Source organism: Alligator sinensis, unplaced genomic scaffold (assembly GCF_000455745.1).
Source record: "Alligator sinensis unplaced genomic scaffold, ASM45574v1 scaffold50_1, whole genome shotgun sequence".
NCBI classification, from domain to species: Eukaryota; Metazoa; Chordata; order Crocodylia; family Alligatoridae; genus Alligator; species Alligator sinensis.
The window spans coordinates 999,382-1,008,132 of NW_005842059.1; the positions used below are offsets into that span (position 1 = coordinate 999,382).

Sequence of the window (8,751 nt, forward strand, 5' to 3'; positions counted from 1 at the left end):
GTACAGACTTCAGCGACAGAAGGAATGGGCCCCACACAGGAAGGAGAGGAAGAGAGATCTCCATCTGCATGTTATATGGGAGAGGCAGGTGGGAATTCAGGCTGGGAATCTGCTGTACGGCAGCATAAAGAATGGCCGGCTGCCTGGACAGTCCGGGTCCCAGTCCTGAATGGTGCCGCCCTATAGACTGGACCCGCCTGACTGTAGCGGGGCCATGACGGAGCGAGGCTCTTTGTGAGTACGAATCTGCACCTTCTGAGTGAGTGACAGAGTGCAACAGAGCTGAATGGCAGCGGCAGGGAAAAGGGTCGATGTGTCACAGTGTATTTTCTTAGCAGGCTTTAGTAAGCAAGGCAGTTCGTTTGTGTGCATGTGCGTGCGTGCATGCATGTAAACACCCTTCCTGTGCGTGTGTGTGGATATCCTTGGGTGATTTAAATTGACAAAAGCTTCCCACATTTCCTTCTCGGGCACAGGGTCTCTCTATCTGCATGGCAAAGCTGTCTGGAGCACAGGATACACCTGCCCCCGATCAACTGAAAAGACTAAGGAGCCTGACTTGTCCCCGCAGAGCAGCAGGCGTTGCAGACCCTCTTTCACTTCCAAATGTTCATGTAACAACCTACTGGGTGGAACTGGTGCTCTAAGGGGGTGATTTTAAGCGTAACACCTGTAAGCTTTGAACCTCCACATGCTCGCACTGCAAGCACCAGCGCTGAGTACAGTGCACTTAATAAAGATCCAGCTGCTGTAGTGCACACAGCTTTGTGCATGAGAGGGTTCAGTGTTTAACAGCAGGATCTTGCCAACAGCTCTGCAAAGCAGGCCTGTTTAACCCCAGCTCTGCAGGACCCTCGGGCTCCTTCTGCGCTCGTTGTGGTGCAGTTGTTGCAGCTGTGATAGTCCCAGGAGTTTGCAAGAAGCAGGGTTTGCTCGGTGATATCTTTTATTAGAGCAGCTGTATAATTGGGACAGGGATCCTACCAGCTTCCAGGCCTGGGGAAGAGCCAAAGCATCTCTGGACCCACAATGTCATTGGTCCAATAAAAGGTAGATTGCATCTTGCTTTCTGCATCGTGACTATCAGTCAGCCATCCTGACTGACAAACCAGCAAGAGAAATGCAAGTGCTCCCCAAACCATGCCATGTTTTGGAGGCGATGTCAAGCACTGCTCTTTTGGATAGTCAGTGGAGACCAGAGCCTGGGACAAGAGCATCTTGGCTCTCCCCCATGCACCGGGGCGCTGTAGGTTACCCTGTGCTCACACGCAACCATTAGCGCCACAGAGCTCCTCATCTCCAACCAGCCTGTGACCTCACACTCATGGCACTTTGCCGCTGTCATGCACAGGCTGGTGACATCATCCCTTGCAGCCAATGGGCTGCATGTTTGGAAATGAGCTCCTGTCCCAGCTCCCTGACACGGTAACCCTTGAGTCCTAACCCAGGCACCAATGGTGATCGGTGAAGTCTGAGCCACTGGCCTGGCTTCTCGGCCTTTGCTTCCCCTCTCTGCTCGACGAGGAAAGGCAGCAGTTGCTGAAAGCTGAGGAGGAACAAGATCTGAGTTAGTGGTATGAGTGGAAGCACAGAAGACCTCAAATAACAGTTTGAATGACCCATGGGGCAGCAGGAAGAAGGAGGAATCAAAGCCTGCTCATTTTGCACAAGGAGGGTTGCATAGCTCAAGCAATTCCTGCTCAAAAGACACCTAGCCCATGAAAGAGATGGCAGTCAGTGACTTCTCTCCCTGCTCAGTAGCCAGCTGAGGTCTCCCAAGTAACAGTGTTGATGCTTTTCCTTTGGCCTGCCAGGTGGGTGGTTTGTGAGCGCACCTGAGGGTAGAGAGGTTGGCCATGGCTACGGGGCACAAATGAGCTCTTGGTAGAGACACTGGCTGGGGCTCAAGGGATCTGATCCAGTTTGTGCTTCTGCCACTGATTTCATGTGTGCCCTTGGGCAAGTCTCCTAATCGCCCCATGCCTCCATTCCCCAGCAGTAGCACGGGGGTACCAACGCTTCCTCCACACAGGCTGTAGGCTCCTCCAGACAGGGACTGCCTGCTCCTGTAGGTACATGCAGGACCCAGCACAGTGGGATTGGTGTGACGACAGCCCCCGAGGACCCCTCCGCCAAGTTGATTTTGATCCAGCGGCTGCTTTGTCCTTTGAATCACACTCCCAGCTCCACATGGGAGAGGGATGTGTCAGCCCTTTCGTCTCCCTCACCCAGGAGAGCCCTGTGCATCCACGCCATGAGCCAGGAGGTGTTCCTAGAGCCTCCAAAGTCTGTTTTCAACCTACAAAGCGATGGGCTGAACTGGGACTACTGCAAAGACGCCTGCTACCTGCAAGGAAAGAAAGCACCGATCACAGGGCAGCCACCCAGCTCCCCAGGGCACTGCTTTGATTAAACGCTGCGCTTTGTCCAACCCACTGCCCGGGGCTTACAGCTGTCAGATCCCCCTTGAATGGCTGCGGGCGCTGCCAGGCGTGTCGCTGTCTTTGCCAACAGGGGTTCCCAACAGCTGCTTCCTCAGCAGGTTCTTTGCTTGAGCTCACATCGCGGAGATGCTGCTTCAAAGACAGGATTTTTAATAATTTTTTTTAGCTTTGTCTTTCAACATTCATCCCCAAGGTCTGCCAGAGCAGGACAGATGTGTACGGTTGGCAGGAGGCCAGCACTGCGGGGACCAGGTCCCATGGCCCTTAACAAAGGTCTCTGGGTACGTCCACACCACATGGCCATTGCCACCTGGGGCACATGTCCCCTGCCCACCTGCTTTCACCCACGCTCCAACCCCAAAAGAGGCTGCCCCAGGACTTCTCTCGGCCTGCTCTCGAGATCTCCATCTCGGGCACTGTGGATAGTGCCACCCTGGACCATCCCCCAGAGAGGCCTCATCACCACAGCGCCAAGCTCAGCACCTGGGAGAGACTGAGGCAGTGGCGACGCAGCATAGGCAGACCTGGAATAGCATCGCGTGTGAGCCTAATCCACCCCACTGGAGTCCCTGCACACACTAATGCGCCAGGCGTGCAGGATCCACCTCCCTCGCCGCCTCCTCACAGCTTTTTACAACTCACGAGTCGTACTGGGAAGATACAGGCCTGGTGCAGGAGTAGGGGGCCTCAGCGGCACTTCAGGGACTGGAGCCATGTGAAACATCTGAGAGACTTGGCTTCAGCTGGGAACCCTGGGTCCCCAAGCTCCAGGTTGCTGCTCTGACCCCAGGGAATTATACTTCTGCTGTCCATCCCCACTCGGGAGCCCTGGCATCAAGCCTCCTTTGTAGCCAGGATGATGTGGCTGGCATGAAGCCCACATGCCCACATTGCCTTCCCGCTGAGCCCTGCCTTTGCTGCAGAAAAGGGCCTGAGCACCTACTCCTTGAAGCCCTAGCAATGCAGCATCATGAGCTGGTACTTTCAAAGCCACTTCCTCAAGGGGCAGGCCTAGAGACTTTGTCCTAGAAGGAAAGGTGAGGAGATGTGCTGGATTTCTGGGTCACCGGTGCGGGTGGGGATGTGGTGCCAGTCTACAGCCAGACTGGCTGGGTGGCGAGTTTGGCAGTGTGTGGGGAGATGCCCAGGGCCTCACTCAAGCACTCACCAACCTGGTTTTGCTCTTAAGATGCAGGAAGCTGATGGCAGATGATGGCATCCAGCCCATCGTGCCCAGGCTTCTTGTGGCTAATGCTGGGGAGCGTGCGCTCACAGGCAGGATGCAGCCAATTTGTGTGAGTGCAGTGCTGGGCATTTGTAAAGGGGCGGGGGCCATGGTTTTGCTGCCCAGTGCCTCTCTGTGCCCTGCAGCTTGTCTGGATGACCCTGAGGCCCAAAGCGGTCCCCGCATCTGTGCTCAGCCCACCACGGGGGTTGCTTGCTCCTTTGCTGGGTGAGTGCAGAGCACGACCCAGGACTTGGTCTCTTGTACTAGAGGGGGAGAGCAGGCAGGAACTGTCACACCACAGCTGCACCGTCCCTCTTCCCTCTTTGTCACATCTGCTTCTCCCCAAGCTGGAGGGAGCGAGGCGGCTAGTTGGCACCTGCGGCTCCTGGGGGCTCGCAGGCCACTGGCAGAAGAACTTGGTGAGAAAAGGACCGGGGGAGCTATTGCAGGGCCCAGGGCTGGGCATTGGCAGACCCAGGGGCTAGTCCTGCTGTGCCCCTCGGACACCAGGGAGCCTCGGGCAGCTCTTTTCAGCGCTAGAAGCCTCCAAGGAGTAACACTGCTTCTGTCTTGGCAAAGTGCCGTGGCTGCCACGATACGGAAATGCAAATGCTGCATTTCCCTCAATCCAGTTTTACTTGGAGGAACGTCGGTGACTCGCTCCTTCTGGCTTCCCTGCCTGTTTGCTGGCCTCCTCCCTTCCCTGGGAAGGAAAGAAGCCAGGGCTGTTTCCACCAAAAGAAAGGGCTGAAAAGAGATCTTCAGCAAGTGAAGGGTGAATGTAGCCTTTGCGTGGTTAGTTCCCCCGGATCAGGGTGGGGGCAGGGGCATGCCTGTGTGGTCCGTAGGATCTCAGACCCCCCCCTGCAGTTACTAGTCGTGGGCCAAACCGTGCTCTCCTTTTCATTGAAGGCTATGAGCCTGTGGAACCGATCACCAGCATTTCTCACGCTCCAATGCAAAAGTCAGCATAGTGCATTTGGACTTTGGTAGTGCTGACTTGGGGCTGAGCACCTTCGTGAAATCAGGTACAAGTAAGGCCAAATCCTGCACTACTCCCCCTGCCTCCAGCCAAGATGCCTTTCCATCAGCAAGGGGAGATGAATTCAATCCTCCTCCAAACCTGGCAAGATATGGGCCCCGCCAAGGCCGAAACCTCAGCTTCATCGCTTGAGCAGGACGTGCCATCGGGACTCTGGGCTCGGTCATGGTCCCTGCAGCAGTGGGTGCCAGTGCCCAGCCACTTAAGGGTGTCCATGATGGTGTCGCTTGCTCCCGCTCTGCGTTGTTCTGGCTGTGCTGTGCTACGTGGGCATTGCTCCCAGGGCAGGGCACCGAGCCTAGGCACTGAGCTGACGGTGGACCCTGATGTTTCAGCTTAGCCTGCCAGCTCCCCAAAGTTGCCCTGGTGCAGGCTGCCTGCTCTTGGGAAGGCAGGTATCCATCCATGCAGTGTGGCCGAGACCCTGCACTGTGTTCGTCCCTGGCTGTACATCATGCTTTTTTGGCCACTTGGGATTACACCAGAGGTACGAGGGTCCCTGCAGCTGGCCCTGAGACTGAGGAAGGACATATTTGCCTCAGAGATCGCTCTGTTTTCCAACCTCAGCTGTGCTGATAAGAGGTCTGGCACGGCTGAGGATTGACCTCTCAATGCTGATGTCCTCTGGCGTCGGCCTGCTTTCTAGAGCTGCAGTGATTTCGAAATGTGCCCTCGGTTCACGGCGCTCCATCACACTAAATAGCTCCCGCTTCTACCGACCCCCAGCTCGGAGCCCTGCTGCCCTTGGGGAGACGAGGCACTTTCATTGCTGCAACCGGGAGGTCTGAATTTGGAGCAAGTGGCTTTGGACAACGCAAACATCCTGCCTGCTTGTTTCTGCTTCTGCCCCAACTTTGAGCAACAGAAGAAAGAGGGTCCCATCCCTCACTGGGACCCAGGAGGCCACGGAGACTACTCCCAGTAACAGACCTCATACAGACACTGATTTTTCTCCTGGGAGAGATGTTGCTCTCCCAAGAGTAACCATGAGTGTACAGCTGTTCAGGCTTTTTCTCCCAGAATAAAAATGGCCGCTCCAGGAGAGAAATAACCTGGGCACAACCAGGGTCAAATCATCCCATGGAGTCACAGAAGTTCTCCTGGCCGAGTCACAGAAGTTGCAGCGATAGCCTTGCGGTCCACCGCTGCACAGCACAGCGGGTGTGCTAAGACGGTGGTGTAACACGGCCCCGTGAGAGCAACGCCGTCCCTTCAGTGCAGTGCAAAGTGCACTAATGTAAACACAAGCAGATCTTCTGAGCAGAGGGGCCAACCTCCTCCTCTTCCCTGAGACTTGAAGGAGGCTGTGTGTCAGGCCAGGAGGTGCAGTTACCCAGAAAGCCCCACCGGGCAGAGAGCAGAGCCGGCGCTCCTCGCTGTGACACAGACATTTAATAACGTGCGGGGCTGCTGGAGCCCAAACGCTTGGGTGAGTGTTTAGTGAGTAGTTTGGATCCAGTCCCTGCCTCTGCAGTGCAAAGCCAAGTCTGAGCATGTTAGGGGGATGCACGCGACTCTCCCTGCCTCCCACCCTGCCAGGAAAGCAAAGCAAGACACATTGCAGGCTGAAGAGACAGACGATGTTTTAATCAGGCAGCGTGAGAACAGCCTGGATCAATATTTCAGGAGGTTCCCACTGCAGCCAGCCCTGCCTTTGACAGGGGAACAGCTCTGCCAAACTCCGGCTCAGGAAGACTGCAAATGCTCAGGAAGGAGATCGAGGCCGTGGTAAGTTTTCTGAGCAGACCCAGGCTTCAGACTCCACCCGGTTAGAAAACCAGTTTCAAGCCAGGTACTAAACCAGCCAGGGCAGCTTGGGCACCCATATTTTACCATGCCCGTGCGTCTCTGCCCATGTGGCCGTGAGCCAGAGCTGCATGAATTGATTCAAATACTCCTCTTGCCTTCAGCAAGCTATGAGTCAGGCTCCCTTAGCCAGCTTTGTAGGCATGTGACCTTTGTGCCCATCAATAGGGCAGGATGGGTGGGGGTTAAACAGTTTTTGCTTAGGGAGGTTTTTCTAGTGGAAAAACAAGGATATGCAAAAATGAACCCCCTGCCCACCCAGCTTTCCTCCCTGCCAACACATCTGCCTGGGGCTTTTAAAAGGGATCTCAGCACACCTAGAATCAGTGGCCTGGCTGGAAGGGGCCTCCAGAGGCCAGCTAGTCCAACCCCTGCCTGTGGCAGGGTCATCCTTGTCCAAACCATGTCATACAAGTCCACTGTCTGACCTCTAACAAAACTACAGTCGACCCCGTCACACAACCACGAGACGTAACACCCGAACCTGCCACCAGGAAAGCAGAGCACCACGGTGGTCACTGCCCCGCTGCTGCAAAGGGTTGTTAAAACACACTCGAGAGGTCCTCTTCCCATTCACCATTGTGATTCCCCACCAAAAGCCCTCCCGGGTCCCACTGTTGTTCTTGGCTTCCTGCTGGGAATGGGCGCTGGGAGACGTGCCCCGCAGGTGTCCCTGCAGCCTTCACGTGGGGGCTGGCACGGGAAGGTGGCCGCACGCGGTTGTGCAGCCAGCGCTGCCCGAGTTCGGGCCGTGCCTGAGCCTGCAAGGGGGTAGGAGACCGCCTTTCACATCAGGCTTGAACGCCCCCATCCACCTACAGGAGCCAAATACCAGCACTGTTCCCCTGAAAGTCCCCTTGTCACTAGGTGTTGGGTCAGCACGAAACCCACCTCGCACGTCCACCCACCTGCACCAGCCGTCACAGGGACGGCTGGTCTGCTTTGCCTTCCCCCGCGGGGTAAAATGGAGCGAGTCCTCATTCCTGGCTCTGCTGACTCAAGCACACTCTCTCCGGCTGGCTCTGCCCATATCCCCAGGGCCGGGCTAGCCGGGGGACGAGGCAGGGAGTTGGCCAGGGCGGCAGGATGGAGCTGATTAGTGGTCCGTGTGGTTAGCGAAGGGAAGGAGGAGGAAGAATGTGGCAGAGTTTACTTTGCTGAGAGTGGCAAAATAGCTGGCGTCAGCCCTGCTAATTGATACGAGCTTTACAGGGATTACTGCTGGCAGCAGCCGGGCTGCGGCCGAATGACAAAACTTTGCTGGCAGGGCCTGGGCCCAGCATTTGCGGAGGGTGAGTGACCGCCACCCCTGGCACTCAGCCTCCCGGGCTCCGGGACTGCTACATGGCCAGACAGAGGACACACGCGCCGGCAGGGTGAACGGTTAAACACAGAGGAGACCTTTTCTTTTTAATGCAAATGTGTCTGAACGAGGATGCTGAGCCAAAGGCATTCTGGATTTCTGTCTTCACCTTCCTCCGAAGGATCAGGTGTTAGCTGCTGCTGAAAGGGGGCCACAGGACAAGATGGGCAATCCCCGAGGAGAGCCTGAGTACCCTGTGGACCTAGATGCTTAGCTTTCTTGCCTGCTCAGGGCCACACAGATTGCCCGACCGGGACTCGGGAAGGAAGTTTCCTCCAGGTTTGACTGACTGGGGTTGGGGATGGAGAGGCACCTTCCTCCTTGGAGCGTGTAAGGTCGTCCGACCTCACTCCCTCCCTGCTGCTGCAGACCCCCAGGCGCTCTCTTCTCTCTAACGCCCTGCCTGTGGCACGCGCAGCTGCTTAACCTCCTGGGGCCTGGAAAGTGAGCCACATTTTGGGCTTTGGTTCAGACAAATAACCAACTGGTTGGCAATCCAGAAGCAGGGAGGGGGCAGGGGTTAATCGCTAGTGACTTATCAAGTGCTCCGGAGCAGATGACACTTGTTTGTGCAACCGTAAGGAAGCGTGCCACAGGATTACCCCGTGACACACCGCCTTGGGAAACGCAGAGGAGGTAGGTGGAATGGGCTTTCTTCCTCCACAGCCACGAAGTCTTCTGTATGGAGGATTTGGACTTTTTGCCATGTTCAGAATGGAAACACCTCCCTTCTGCAAAACATGGCCACGTTTCACATGCCACGTTGAAATGCTTTTCTCGAGCTCAGGGCCCGACGTCGATCTCGGGCAGGTCTGACACCAAAGCACCGTGGTTGGCTTCCGCAGCGACACTGCTGTCCACCAGGTCC

The 8,751-nt window shown here is 56.2% G+C and overlaps 1 long non-coding RNA gene across 1 annotated transcript; it reads right to left on the reverse strand.

Moving 5' to 3' along the window:
• Positions 1-657: 657 nt before the first annotated feature.
• Positions 658-7,611, reverse strand: LOC112550221. The gene is made up of 4 exons (XR_003093933.1): positions 7,429-7,611; positions 2,451-2,573; positions 2,229-2,347; positions 658-1,546 (listed from the first exon to the last, which is right to left on the reverse strand). It is a non-coding gene; the product is annotated as an uncharacterized LOC112550221 (long non-coding RNA).
• Positions 7,612-8,751: the final 1,140 nt, after the last annotated feature.